Source organism: Callorhinchus milii, unplaced genomic scaffold (assembly GCF_018977255.1).
Source record: "Callorhinchus milii isolate IMCB2004 unplaced genomic scaffold, IMCB_Cmil_1.0 Scaffold2, whole genome shotgun sequence".
NCBI lineage: Eukaryota > Metazoa > Chordata > Chondrichthyes > Chimaeriformes > Callorhinchidae > Callorhinchus > Callorhinchus milii.
This window is the reverse complement of record NW_024704743.1, coordinates 35,823,965-35,835,495: the sequence shown is the minus strand read 5'-3', so window position 1 is coordinate 35,835,495 and position 11,531 is coordinate 35,823,965.

Below are 11,531 nucleotides of genomic sequence, written 5' to 3'. Positions count from 1 at the left end.
ATCTGGTACAGAATGCCTAGAACAGGTGCACCAAGTCTTTTCCCCCTCTGTGCCATCCAGTACATCATTGATGAATACATTGAACATGCCTGATAATAATCCCTCCAGAAAAAAAATAATACAATGGTCATTTCAAATCCACGACTGTTTGTGGGACACTGCTGTGCGCAATTGGTTGCCGCGTTTCACCTACAAATATACAGTCTATTCTGTGAAGCGCTTTGAGACGTCTAGAAGACATGAAAAGCGCTATATCAAATGCAAGTATTATTGAATAAGTTGGGTGACAGCCTTGCCATCCCCCACTTTCAAGACAGATGGGCTCTGAGTCTATCATCAACCCTTATCGGAGTCCTGTAGCTCAGTGGTTAGAGCACTCGCTTTGGAAGCAAGAGACCTGAGTTCAATTCCAGGCAGGGCGAAACCTTGGGCAAGTTTCCTTACTCTACACACCTAATAATAATCCCTCCAAAACCAATAATAAATTGGTCATTTTCAATCTACGACTGTTTGTGAGACATTGCTGTGCGCAATTGGCTGCCGCGTTTGCCCACAAATATACAGTCAATTCACTTTACAGTGTGTTCTGTGAAGCGCTTTGGGTCGTCCTCCCGACGTGAAAAGCGCTATATCAAATGCAAGGATCATTATTATTATACAGATTTTGGAGTTTGAATACACACAAATAAAATTCAACATTTGGCAAAGTACTCCATTGCTTCCAGTTTCATCATGAGCTCGAAAGCCTTGTGGAAATTGATGAATGCAGTACAGGTGTGTTTCTCCTGAGCCTTGTGAGGTTCTACAATCGTGTACAAAGCAACAACCTGGCCACATACACTCTTCATGAAAACAGAATCCAACCTGCTCCTTCATAATCAGAAGGGTGAGTAGCATATTTTAAGTAAAATCGTAAAAAAAATCTTCAGAATCCAGAAACTGGGACTCAATATTTTCTTAACTTGTGGAAAAGCTTTGAAAATAATATATGGGTGATCATTGTGGATGGTTATCAGTGAAGGTAACTGTTCATGTAAATTTAATGGACTGATGCAAGCCTAACTACTAGAGAATCTTCAGCTGCTACGCCCCAAAACTCTCCCTCAATCCCTCTGCCTGCCCCCTGCCTCCCCACTTTAAAATCCCACCTAAAGACTTTACTTTTTGATTGTGCTTACGGTCACCTCTCTTCCCCCTGGCTTATGGTCAGATTCTGCCACTGTTAAGCGCTCTGGGACGCTACCCCAAGTGTAGGGTGCTATATAAATGCAAGCTGTAGAAAAATTCTACAAAAAATGATTTCCAATTCCGCGTGCCAACAATGTTAGGTGGTTACTCTGACCAAATACAGCAGGAACATTCACTTGAAAAGTTCCATGAAAGATTTGACTAATTTACACTTGCAAAATTGCCAATACAATAGTTCTCAGAAGATTGAACTGTGAATCTAATTCTGTTTCACGGTGGGACATTATTAAATGAATGAGGTTTAATGAATGCTGAGCTGTGCTTTCACTCTATTTAACAAGGTGATATATCTGCATTGATATCTTGTAGTTAATTTATTAGCTTAAGGTATAGGAATGTAGTATAAACAGTCATGCTTTTAAAAATCCCCAATCTGAATTGTAAGGCCCTTTTTTCAGACATTTTTCAGAAGTCCATCATAACTGCAAAACAGGAAGTGAGACGAGCTCCAGTCAACTAGCGTGAGTCGCAGGCAAAGGATTCTATACAATTGAAAAGTTACTGACCAGAATTTTCAATATTAAAATATCCTGTAGTATTTTATTTTTAAGTCTGTTTTTAATCTTATATACTAGCAGCAGAAGAATGATTGTCATTGGTACTTATTAAAATTAGGTATCAGCCTGTCTTTTGAGTCAGTCGGGGGGGGTGGGGTTCAAGCCCCATGTTGGGAATTTTGAGCTTAACTAGTCTAGGCTAATACTCCCAACTCAGTGTCAGAGATGTAGAGTGCCCAAGTATAGTGAGTATACTGCTCAATCCGTGAACTATGATTTTACTCATGACACATAGCAATATATCCAAATTACTAAAATCTGATAAATCTGCACCTAACAAGCAATTAGATATTAAACAGGAGCACACACAAACTGCAGCCTCTGTTCTCAAACTCCTAATAATCAATTTTACTAAAATACACAAAACAGAAAGCAGAACCTGATCTAAAAATAAATTCAAAATATTTTAATATTAGAGATGTAGAGTCCTTGTGTCGTAATTTGGGGTTGTGTTGTACACCTCTGCCTCAAGGATAGCAAAACAACATCAAATTTACATTTATGTAACCCTTTCATGTTAGGAGGATATACCAAGCCACTAAACAGACCATATGCAACTGAGTTGGGGATTGGAACCAAGTGGTATTGGGAGCTGAGAGGGTTGGGGACACTCTGGGATGCTACTCTGTCTGAGGGGCACTATATAAATGCAAGTTGTGGGGTGCGAGAGAGTTGACTGAAGACATGGTCAAAGTAGCTGTGGGACGGGCAAGTTGTAGAGACTCCAGGATGGAGTTCCAGAAAGTGGGGGCAGATACGCTGAAAGCTCAAACATGACTGGTGGGGTAGGTTGGGCGGGAATTCAGTGCTGAATCAGCATGTGGCCAGTGTGACTATTCTACACATCAATAATGTGGCTCACGGGCCGCAGGTTGGCTATCCCTACTTTGGGGGATGGGGACCCAGTGGAGCCAAAAGAGGATGGGGTTGACAGGGTTGCGGAGTCTATTGCGGGAAAAGAGATCAGCTGTTGATTTTGGGATAGTCTGCAGCTTGTGAAGGGAAGCGTTAGATGGTCCTGGGAGCAGAGCACTGGCTTGATTTGATATGAAGAATTAGTAAATTTGGGTCTCGGCAGCATAAGGGGAGAGGTAGAGCCAGAGGTGGGTAATGTTCGGAGTCATACTAAGTGCCAGCTTACCCTCTGTTTTTTTTTCAGTGCCTTGGGATGTTCTCCTGGAGTGAAAGACACTATACAAATGTAATTTATTGTCGTTGTTGTTTTGCCATTGCTGAACACATGAGCAGTTCTGCCTTTTCTCTGACAGACTGACAAGCTGGACAATAAAGCTGAACTAGATTTCCATTAGATCACATAGGGGTCAATCTCTTCAATCCAACCAATCTACACTGAAGCAAAAAGACAGCTGCATTCACCCATTTAAAAAAATAAAACAGTAGTTTATTAACTAATAGATTATTCAAATGAACATCAGCATTTCAAAACATTTGAAATGAAACTAACAAGGTTATCTCAATTTGGTGAACTAGTTTAATTTGTATAAAATTACCCACAATTTTATCTGGTAAATGTGATGCTTGATCAAATATAGTATTTGTGTGTGAACTTCCAACAGTGTCAGAGGCTATTGTACTATAGGGCTCACAACCATTCCCAACTTCTCTGTTGTGCACACAAGCACTTCTGGCAACAACAACTTGCATGTACATTGCCCCCTTCACATAGGATAAGGTCTCGTAATGCTTCACAGTGACATGGTTGGATGTAACCAAAGAAGAAGGGAGGTGACAAGGCACAGTCAAAGAGGTAGGTTTTAAGGAGGATTTTAAAGATAGTGAGGGGTCGAGGTGGAGGGATACAGGCAGAGAGTTTCAGAGGGGAGAGGAATAATGTCTGAAAGTACGACCACCGATAGTGGCACGGAGAAAGTAGTGCTCAGTTGTGTTAGCTGAGCAGAGAGGGCAGACAGAGGAGTGGGGTATGAGCAGTTCAGTGAGATTCTCGGACTTAGAGGGATTTATATGTGAGGACGAGAACCTTGAAGTTGACATGTTTGGAATCAGTGGAGCCTGGTGCGGATTGAGGTGGTGGGTGAGTGGAGTTGGTTCAGATAAGGATACGGGGAATGGAATATTATCCACACGCTAGATCTTGTGGAACTGGGAGATCAGCAAGTAGTGCATTTGAGAAGTCGAGGCTGGAGGTGACACAAGCGTAGATTAGGCTTTGGTGGCAATTGGTGAAGAAGGAAGGAGAGCTGAGGATTGAACCAGATGATGAGGTTGTGCGCTGCTGAGTTTGAGCGATAAACCAGGGAGGTTGGGGAAGTCAGGAGGTGAGCCAAGAAGGATTGTTTCCGTCTTGTCCATTTTAAGTTACAGAAAGTTAATGCTCAACGTCCCTGATATCAGATGGGCAGAACATCTATGGACCTGGAATTGAGAAGAAAAGTGGAAAAGTAGATTTGAGTGTCATCCGCATACATATAGAAGTTTAACCCCATGTCTGCAGATGATGTCACCAAGAGAAAGCATGTGGAGGGAAAGGAGTGGACTGAGAAAAGAGCCTTGAGGTACTCCACAGGTACGAGAGTGAGGGAGGAGAAATTATTGGAGGAGACAGATTGCAACATTGCCTTCTTATTTTGGTCCTCTTTCTTGACTTGCATTTTTACCTTCTCTGTTGCTTCTATGTTCATATTGCTTTGTATGTCAGGTGTTCCCATTCCCTTTTGATGGACTCTGTCAGGTTTAGAGTGTGTCTGAGGTTTACAGTTATTCCCATGTTAGTGCTTGGCTACTTTGACATTATTCGGATGTTCCTCAATGCGGCAAGTGGTAAACTTGAGTCATGGAAATAGCCTTTTAGAAATAAGCTTTTTACCACATGGGAAGTATATGGAAAATATGAAGTTAAATTGTTTCAAGTGGCTTTCCCCTAAATGAACATCTAAATCTCCCAACCTAAAAGTCATAATCCAGAACCTCAATTTGTGTCTCTGCTTTTTCCTTCTTGCCTTGGGACGTCCTCCCGACGTGAAAGGTGCTCCATAAATGTAATTTTATTGTTGTTGTCTGTCCAGAAGCAAATAATTGCTATGAACCAGCAATGACACTAGATGGCAATCTATTCCATAAATTGAGCAACTTCCTCATGTTTACAGTTACTTGTGACTTCCTAATCTTTTTAATGATGCCCCCTGGCTCTCCTTTCCTAGTTCTGCACATGTCCTCCTTTAATGTAAAATCCAGTGCTAAATGTTTTGGATAGTTTCAATGCCCTTGTGCAGAATTCTATCACGGCAAGGGGGGTGCTGCAGATTTCAATTGCATATTTGCATGATCCACGCTGCTGATAAAATGCTTTGCTTTAATAATCTGAAGTGAAACAGGTTTATGATCACACACAGAAAGGATGATCTTTACACAGAAAGTGTGAAAGAATTTAGTTGTGCTGAGCTGTGCTGTATTTCCCATCAGAATGTCATGGGGTTATGAAATCATGGTGCTAAAACTATATTTAACTCTTTCAGTGAAGACAGTCCATCTTTAAAACTTTTCTGTCTTGATTTTTCAGTAATTTTTTAAAATGCATGAACAAAAATCATGATCTCAGGATTGCATTCTTTTTGATATTAAAAATGTATGCTTGGGAATGTTACCCTTCAGAGTTGGGCTGGTCAGTATTCAATTTGATTCCACTTTTTATTGAAGGCTGGAGGGGACGAGAGGGGGAGGAAACGTTGGCAGTGTTAAAAGTGTGCAAAAAAAGGCAAAGGCAAGTGAACTTTTCCACATTCCACAATAGAACAGAAATATATCAAGTATTCAGAAATGAAAAATATTTTCGATACTTTTTTGATTGCAATAAATATCCTTTAGAATAAACTGAACATTGGTTTTGTTCAGATCCCCAGAAGTCATGCTTCTGTGCTCCTTAACACTGCCAAATCTTCCTCTCCCTCCCCTCTCCTCCAGCCTTCAAGATAAAAGTAGAATTGGGCTGAACAATGACCAACCCATATCTGATGGTGTAGACCTGATCACTACAATAATACAGGATGAAAGGGCACAGGTTCAAGATTGTGAAGTACAATTTTAGAACAGACACAAGGAAGTATTTAGAGAGTAATTAACAGCTGGAATGGGTCACCAGGGATGGTGGCAGAGGCCAGGACACAGCAATCATTTAAGAAACAATGTGATTCTGTAATGAAAAGGCACATAAGGGTGGGTCTTGTGGAAGGATTAGATCATATGGTACACCGTAGGGCTTTTTTCATCCATCCACTACAATGATTAGCTTCCTTTTCAAGTAGCGGAAAAAAGGGACAGTAACCTCTGGATCTACAAATATAAGTGTCTGGACACCCTGTGGTAGTGATCCAGATTCAAAATGTAGTACAGAAATTATTTGAATGTATTGCACTGTACACAGTGTGTGTGGGGGAGGTGGTTCAAGTACTGAGGAGAAGTGTACAAGCACTAGGGGGTGGGGGGGAGTAATTCCATTTTGAACTAGATTTAGACTTTTTTTTCTTATCATTTTAGAGCACACAAATTTTGGACAATTCTAAAATTCTATCTTAATTTTGAAGTCTTAAAAAGAACCACCAGAAAAAATATATAATATTTAAAATTAAGACTATATTCTTGAATTATTCAATACAGTATTTGCACACTTCAAAATGCTAAGAAAAAAGCCTAAATCTAAATCTGGAACTAGGGGTAATTTTTCCTTCCTGGTCTTTTCTTCCGTGGCTTGCGGCGGACGGGCAGGTAACTCATAAAGTATTGAAGAAATGAGAAATAAAACAAGAGAAACCCATTAGTCAAAGGAAAGAACTTACATCCACAACACGATGACATACTGTATTTTGAGCAGAGCGAGTATCGAAGCTAAATATAATGGAATGGGAGCACAGCAGTTAATTTTGGAGACATCCAGTAGTTGATATGTGCCTGGCTCCAGTCTGGCTTGTGTTTGCCCATAGCAGACTAATATTGGAAAAAAGTTGCTGTAGCTTTGAAGCAGCTGGTTTCCTTCAAGCATGTCTGTGTGCACACGTACCCTACATCTTGTTTCATCGAGGCTGGGCTGGTGGATTAAAAAAAGAGCTTCAACTTTTGAATCAAATCGTTCCATTTTTCCCCGTCAACAACTTGGCAAGGAAGAAAACATTTTGTCACTGTGGCCTAATTATCCCATCAATTCCAACTCCTCTCACTTATTTTACCAAACTGGTAAAACTGTCAGCCGCCTGTACACAGCAGCCTGACTGCAACTCGCCTCAATCGAGAATGGACTTTAAGTCAATCAGATGCTGCATTCAAATAAGCCCTGCCTGCCTGCCTGCCTGCCTGCCTGCCAGCCTGCCAGCACTTGGTTCCACTGCCATGTTTTCGCAGTTGCAGAACTGGCATGTCAAGGCTCCCAAGAACTTGATGCTTTGTAATTGTACTTGTTCCAGCAGATGGAACCTCTTGAATTGGGTTGTCACCATGGATACATTTCAGGCCAGTAAGATAAGAAGCAGTCCAAGTAACCTGAAGATAGCATTATGAGAAGCAAATTATTACTTGCGTGAAGCAGGGTCGGAGTTTTATGTTTCAGAATGAGAACCAAGATCTTCAGGACAATAGCCATGGAGGAATGCCGTCCCACAATTAGCTGTGAGAGGTGGTTTGTTCAAAAGGTCTCCTGGTCCTGACTTGGCTAAAAGCCAGTATGTGCAAGGGGGTAAAAAGCTCAACATGTAATTCTCCTCTCCCTCACCTCCCTCTGTGTGAGTGCTTTGGAACATCTTCCTGACGTGAAAGGTTCCATATAAATGTAAACTATTGTAAACTGCATAAGGGCTATCTCCCCCTCTCCTTGCTCAGTCCTTTACAGGTAATTACCCAACGTGAAGAGCGCTATATAAATCAAAATTGTTGCTATTGTTGTTGTATCATCAGTTGGTTTGATTTAAAAGCATACTTTAGCTGCCATTGGCGGGTTACAATAGATTGTTTTACCATGAAGAGCAATGGGTGAGTGACGTAACAGTGGAGCTTTGATTTTGAGGATTGATGTTAAGTATTATAGATTATGACCCTGATGGCACCGTGCCATTGAAGCTCCAACACCAACAACACCATGCAATTATATAGCACCATTCATGCAGGCAGAGACTCAGAGCGCTCAATGGTACTGCAGCTTGACACTGAACCGGGGAGAGAGGAGAGGTAACCATATAGTCAAAAGGGAAGGAAAATGCAGGCTCGGGCCTATGATTCTCCACATGCTGTGTTATTGATATCAAACAAGCTGGTGTTAAGAGTTGTTGAGTGAAGCCAAAGGACAAAGGAGGGAGAGTAATCTCAGAAGACTTTCACCCGTCTCTTGCTCAGCAATTTTAGACCACTATTGGGAGCATCTTGCCTGCCTCTACTTTCAGCCGGTTACAATATGTGTGTGTGAGAGAGAGAAGCAGAATACTGTAGATGGGAGAAGAAAAAATAACTTTAAATATAGCAATTCACTCCGAAACAAAATCTTGCTTCTGGCAACTATACTACAGTATAGCCTGTGAACTGTTAACACAATCACAGTCACTCAGTATATCCATCTGCCATATATATGGTGAAAGATGGGACATTTCATAACAGATACAATATGCTAATTTTGAAACATCATATTTTTCAACCCCATTTGTATTAGCTGCAGAACTTTGAAACATTTCCTCCAATAAGATAAAAACATAATATGTATTGTGGGTTACAAACAGAAAGCGTACAATCACAGGATCATAGAATTATACAGCACAGAAGGAGGCCATTCGGCCCATCGTGTCCGTGCCGGCTCTTTGAAAAGAGCTATCCAATTCAATACCCCCCACCCCCCTCCCCCCACTCTCTCACTATAGCCCTGAAAGCTTGTCCTCCCAAATAATTATCTATTTCTTCCTTAAAAATTGTTATCGAATCGGCTTCCACCATCCTTTCAAGTAAAGCATTCCAGATCCGAATAACTCACTATGTAAAAAGATTTCTCCTCAGCTCCTCTGTTTCTTTTAACAACTATTTTAAATCGGTGTCCTCGGGTTACCGACCCATTCGCCAGTGGAAATAGTTTCTCCTTGTTCACCCTATTGAATCCTCTCAAAAGTTTGAAAACTTCTATTAAGTCTCCTCTTAATCTTCTCTGGTCCGAGGAGAATAATCCTAGCTTCTCTAGCCTCTCCTCATAACTGAAGTCCCTCATTCCTGATAAATCTCCTTTGCACCCTCTCCAAAGCCTTGACATCCTTCCTAAAGTGCGGTGCCTGAACTGAACACAGTAGTCTAGCTGAGGCCTAACCAGTGCTTTACAAAGGTTCATCATAACTTCCTGATTTTTGTATTCTTTGCCTCTATTTATAAAGCCTAGTATCCCGTATGCTTTTTTAACCGCTTTATCTACCTGTCCTGCCTCCTTCAAAGGTTTACTTATATGAACCCCTTTTAAGATTCTACCTTCTAGCTTATATGCCATCTAACATTGCAGGTAAATGGCAACATACATTCCTTCTGAAGGAACTGACTCAAGCTAAGGTACACCTTCTAATACCTTGTTCCTTGGGTAGTGGAAATCTGGTATTCTCTCCCCTAAAAGGCTGTGGAGAGATTTTTGTTAGGTAAGGGTATCAAAGGATATGGGTCAATGGGGATAGTGTTTGGAGTTGAGGAACAGATCAGCCATGATCTAATAGAAAGTTGGAACAGGCTCGAGGAGCTGAATGGCCTACTCCTGTTCCTATGTTCAAGTGGTCATTCTTCACATGTAAGCACAATGAGGACTTAGACATCACTATCAAAGCTAATCCTTTCCAGAAATGTGCATTTTCTAGCTTGTGTGGGGTGATCACTGCTTAAGAATCAACAGCGGTGACCCTTGGTTGGTTTCTCGTTCTTATCCTATCTCACACTGATGTCAATTGCTGGAAGTCAGCACAGACCAGAGACCGAGCCCAAGATTTCCCGGGTGTGTTGGTTCATCAGGTAATGGCTGAGCCAAATGTGCCATCGGAACTGGAATATTTATATAGTTCCTTTCACTCACTGGGGTCAAACACATGGTTTACATTTAATAACTTGGATCCACTGCAAATGTACCTGGACGGGCCAGAGGCATTTTCCCAACCCCTGACACCATTCGCAATCCCAACGTTTTGTGAAGTTAGTTCACAATGTAAATTTTGTCTCTCAGATTGCAGAATTTGACTGCTGGTGAGCAGGCGGTGAACTAACTCTAAATGGTTTGTTTAGTAAAATGATGTGACACAATAACCAGCAGTCAAACAGTGTGCGCTACTAATCAGATGCATGATCTGGCTTCAGTGACAGTATCATCATGAACTGTATCCATGTTAACAGTGTGGGGGGAGGGGGGATAGTATTGATTTTGAATTGCATATATATGGGGCAATTCAAAATCAATACAATACACATTACAAATTACTGTTACTAAATTGTTAGACTACAAATTCTGAGAGTGAAGAGTTCCTGGCTTCCTTTTTACACCTTCAGTGTACTATAATTAGATCTTTCACAGATTGTTTGTGCGGCAGACAGAAGGAATGTGAGTTGAGTGTTTAACATTTCTGCTGCCACTCTTTGCACTGGTTACTGCCAGTCCCACAAGTCAAAGTCAATGACAGCAGCGTGCACTGAGGGCTCAGGCTGCTATCACATAGACTGCATCCCCACCTGAGGCTCCTGATGTCAGCCAGGTCACTGTGGGGCAAGAGAAGGAAGGTGAACCTCTGAGGGAGAGCTTTTCCCGGCTACTCTGTGCTCTACTGCAGGACACATCACAGCAGAATCGCTGGATGCTCAGGAACACCAACCCCTCCCCACTTGCCGCTCAGCCCAGCCTCTGGTTTACACTTGACCCAACCGAGGGAGATGAAGGAAGACAGGAGTTTACCATCTTTTCAAAAAATATTTCAAGCAGCAAATAACTCTGGGCACCACTTCACAAGTTTCTATCTGTGAGTCCAGTGCTCATATAATCTCAGACTGCCGCATACATAACATTGGGGTGTTAATAAACAGGGGACAAACAAAAGACTACACTGAAGTCGTGTGTGAGTATGTTTCAAAGAAAAAGACTCTCTGAGGCTGCAGGAGACTGCGACACTCAACAGTCAGAGAATGGATGGAAGGAAGGGATAAAAAAGAGTGGATAACAGTGAAGAAAAATGGAGTGAAGTAAAATCGGTTACTTACTGCAATTCTTTTGATCTGAGCTGTGGGTCTATCCAGAAGTGAAATGTGCCTTTTCTTCCCTGTCAGCCTTTGCCAGATTTTGCATTGCACAATTGTGCTTTGGCATCTAGACCTTCCAATTTTCCTGTGGAGTCAAGTGTTCAAGGGGAGAGGGAAATCCGAGAGAGACATGATTGCAGGATACAGTCATCCATTGCCACAGCCAGAAAGATTCAGTTTCACACACAAAACATAACTTAGCTTGCTCAGTCACTCATTCCATGGCTGTTTGTGGGACATTGCTGGGTGCAAACTGTCTGCCACGTTTCGCCCACAAAACACACAGTCTACTTTCAGTGTATGCTGTGAAGTGCTTTGAGACGTCTCAATGAGGTGATGAGGCTCCATATCAAATGCAAAGATTATTATTTGCACAGAACCCTGGTTGAAAGAAGAAACTCAATGCACCAGTAGCTGTTAGGTTAAAACTACTGCTCTAGTGTTAAAATAGGGGTAACATTTGTGATCTGAAAT